This window comes from Microtus oregoni, unplaced genomic scaffold (assembly GCF_018167655.1).
Source record: "Microtus oregoni isolate MIOR12 unplaced genomic scaffold, Mior012 000026F_ref0000081, whole genome shotgun sequence".
NCBI classification, from domain to species: domain Eukaryota; kingdom Metazoa; phylum Chordata; class Mammalia; order Rodentia; family Cricetidae; genus Microtus; species Microtus oregoni.
The window spans coordinates 16,865,389-16,869,388 of NW_024543085.1; the positions used below are offsets into that span (position 1 = coordinate 16,865,389).

General features: G+C 33.5%; 1 non-coding gene across 1 annotated transcript; it reads right to left on the minus strand.

Moving 5' to 3' along the window:
- Positions 1 to 3,254: 3,254 nt before the first annotated feature.
- On the minus strand, positions 3,255 to 3,382 carry LOC121463551. Its single transcript, XR_005976458.1, has one exon. It is a non-coding gene; the product is annotated as a small nucleolar RNA SNORA72 (small nucleolar RNA).
- Positions 3,383 to 4,000: the final 618 nt, after the last annotated feature.

Sequence of the window (4,000 nt, forward strand, 5' to 3'; positions counted from 1 at the left end):
TTTGTCTTTCTTTTTCTAATATTCCTTTATTCTCCTGCCCTGCAGGAAGCACAACAAAGAAGCTCACCTGCTAATGACATGATTCCCCATAGCAGAGTAAGCTTTAACATGAAGCCGTGTGTACCACCTCATTTCCACAGAAGGGCAGGAAGATGGCTAGCTTGCCTAAAAATCCTATGAAGTATTTTGAAATCAAAACCAAACTGATCCCAGACTGCAGACTCCAGGAGCTACATGGGATAACAGATATGCTTAAGATGCAGGAAGGTGGTAACAGGTGTAAACAATAACAAAGAGCTGCATTAGGAAGTATGGTGATTCTTGTTGGGGAATCACAGGTCATTTTATAGGGCTAAGAAAGTTACATTTGTTTGCTGATAGTTTTCAGAATATAAAGTATATTAGATATTGTCAAATAATTCTATGACTCTTGAGATTATTTAATGTCAAGTTCTCATTAGCTTATTTGGTGATTCTATTACTATGGGCTACTAAATCGTCTGAATTTTTAAGTGTTTGAAAAAATTATTAAGACATATTCAGTGATTTAGACATTGTTAGGTTTGGTTTGCTAAAGTCATGTATGAGTGTGTGAGTGTGTGTATGTGTGTGTGTGTGTGTGTGTGTGTGTGTGTGTGTGTTATGTATACACTTGCATAGATTCCAGAAAAGGGTATATAGTGTTCAGTATTATTCTTTCCTTTTTCCTTTAAACCAGAGTCTCTCCTTGCATCCAGAGCACAGATTTTCCAAATAGAATGGTAACCTGTCTCCAACCCCAACAAAATCGAAGTTATCTATGCATGAAAGAACATACCCATCTTGTTCACCACTTGGTTGATGCTCTGATTTTGTTATTTGAAGACTTTATTTACTCTTTAGATTAGTTGAGAATTTAGTTATCTAGAATGGAAGAATTTATGTTCCTTTTTAAATGTTTGATATAATTCTATTGGAAAGCACAAATTTTCTGGTTATCCATTTCTTCCTCTATTTTTTATCTTAATCAAACTATAATCTTTCTAAATCTTATGTTACTAGATTATTCATTTAGTCCTGTTCCAGTGTTAAACAAGGACAAGATTTGTCATGCCTGTGTCTCCAATATATCTTTACTTCTGTTGGTTTTCATACAAATTAAATATACATGAAAGCTGTATTTTTAGTCCATGAATAGCATAGAGGAAAAATACTATAAAGATGAGAAGAACCTTTCTCTTTCCATTTAAGGAGCAAGTAATCAATGAAGCATCATTGCAGTGTTCACCTTGATCATATGAATTGGGGAGTAAACAGATTTGATTCTCTGTCTTTAAGACATGTTTTCTAGATGTAGGTTACTAAGTGAAGTCCACATGTTGGAGTAGTTTAGATTCAAATTATATTTCCTGGTGAGAGAATATCAATGAATTCATAAATGTAAGAAAACTTAGCCTTTAACCTGTAGAGAGCCCATTGTATAAGGCAAAAACAAGGATTTCCCTTCCCCAGTGTGGTATCTAGGGTTCCTTCTCAGTCTCTCTTGGCCTGTGCCATTTGCTCTCACTCAGAGTTGGTCATTTTCTGATTTCCTTCAGTTCTCTCACTATTGGATGATGTCATGTTTCATCCTTTAGTAGTTTGTTCCTTGAAATTTAGTCTCCATGTTCCCAACCCTGGAATCTTATGTACATCACAACCCATATAGAGAACACAACTCTTCCTGTCTTCTACCTAAGACATGTACTGTCAATCATTCTTGGGTAATTTCTCAGAAGTCACAGGATTTACTTAATATTACATCTCAAACTCACTGTCTCGCATTGCCTTGTATTGGGTATCTCCAGTGGCAGTGTTTCATACACTATTGTTTTCATTACATTGAGTAATTATTGTACTTTTCAATGAATCTTTTCCCAAAGTAGAAATTTAGTCCATTTTTATTTATTTCATTGTTGTCCTAACCTGATACTGAAAGTCAGAATATTTGCCTCTGTCTGTTAAAAAAATGAAAAAAAGAAAGAGAGAAAGAAAAAAGAGAAAGACCTATGTATTGAGAGCTGAATTTCAATCTAGACATTTTGCTGTGGCTTTGTGTAAAAGGGGAATTATAGGCAGTGCACATATCTGAATCTACTGTGTGTTTAAAGAGCATTAGTGTTTCTCCTTCTTAGTAAGTGGCATGTTATGTCTTCCACTTAACATTTGTTATAAATTCTCTGGCTATTAGAATGTGGCCATCATTTTTCAGCCTCCAAGGCAATACCTAATTACATATTCAAACTATTTTATAAAAAACTTGGATGACTTATGCGTTTCACAAGTCCTCTTTCTTTTCAGGCAGGGTAGCCCCTTCAATTGTTTGGTATGATATTCCTGCTAAAGTTAAACATTTTCGTTACATTTCTTTTGCAATAATTTACCAATGTCATCATTTTTCTTCTAATCTTTCCTACTACATCTTTATGGTTTCATAGATATGAAATTAAACTTTTTAATTCACCTACATTGACTCTCCAAGTTTGTCTCCATTCTTTATTATTTATTTATTTCATGCCAGGCTATATTGTTAATAGGCATTCAACTGTTCATTGAATTATATTTAAATTAAATATCAACTTTAAAGTATAATCTTTTTTCTAATACAAAAACATATCTACAAACTTTCATTCATATAAATATCCTCTCTTAAGCAATTATACTGAATAGAATTTTTCTAATGTTTTTTTCCCTAAAGTTATTTTAAATAACAATGAAATCTCCAATGCAAGTATCATTACAGATTTTCCTCAAAGATACAAACAATTTAAGATGCTTACCACATAAACTCAACTTCGATTGACATGCCAAGAGACAGCACCAAGCAAAGTAGTCTGCAAAGTTTAGAAGGGACTCAAATGTTCAAGTCTTCTTAGAACTCACATTTATTAGAGTTGTAGTGAAGGTGCACATCCGTAATTCCACCTTTCAAGGCAGATCTCTATGAATGTAAGGCCAGTGTGGTCTAGGTTGTGAGTTAAAGACCACCCAGGACTACACAGAATTCATATTTTTTTTTCTAGAAAATGAAAAGAGTAGTTTAACATTTCCCTTAATAACAACTGTTAAATCACAGAATTTCCCTACAATAGCCACATATTCTTCATATCCAGAAGCATATTAGAATTATTTACTAATTATTACAGTAACTACGATGTCGTTTTTCTTAATGTCAATTAAAGAAACCCTGGAATCTTAGCCTACACATGACTACACTTAACAATAAAACCGAAGCTGTTTGTCACCACCATTTAAAAAATCAGGCCTAGGGATAGAACAGGTCTGGGGCCATGCATGTGATCTTACTATAGACTTTGTTTCCCCTGCACTGATTATCACATAATCATCAGAAGGAGAATATCAGGATCATTTTTCCTAATTTTTTTCTTTTTTCTTTTTATTTTATTTAAAGCAGGGTTTCTCTGTAACTTTGGAGCCTGTCCTGGAATTCTCTCTGTAAACCAAGTTGGCCTCAAATTCAAAGATCCGTCTGCCTCTGCCTCCTGGGATTAAAGGCATGTGCCCCCAGCACCTGGCAGTATTTCTTTCTAAAATGCTCTGTCGAGCAGCTAGTTTGTCATTTCTGTGTTGGAATAATTAATGCAATTCATATGAATGCCCATACAAGCATGCATGCACAAGCTTTACACAAATATCACAGTGAAAATGTTACTTTATCTTTTTTGAAATAATTTGAATTACCAAGGTATAAAAAGTGAAATTATCCATGGCAATCTTAAATTTAGGTATTTTTTTTTAAGTTTGCTATTCAGACACAGTTCAACAAAATGCAAATTGTAATTCTTAAATGACCATTCTTTATCATTATTCTTATAATTTTTATATTATCTGCACTTAGCATCTACTTTATGATTTAATGATCACTTATGCTTGGGTCTATTTATGACAAAATAGTATATTACATGTTACTAACACACATGTTAATTTGAGCATTTTTTCTTTTAGTCAACACCTCTCCTTA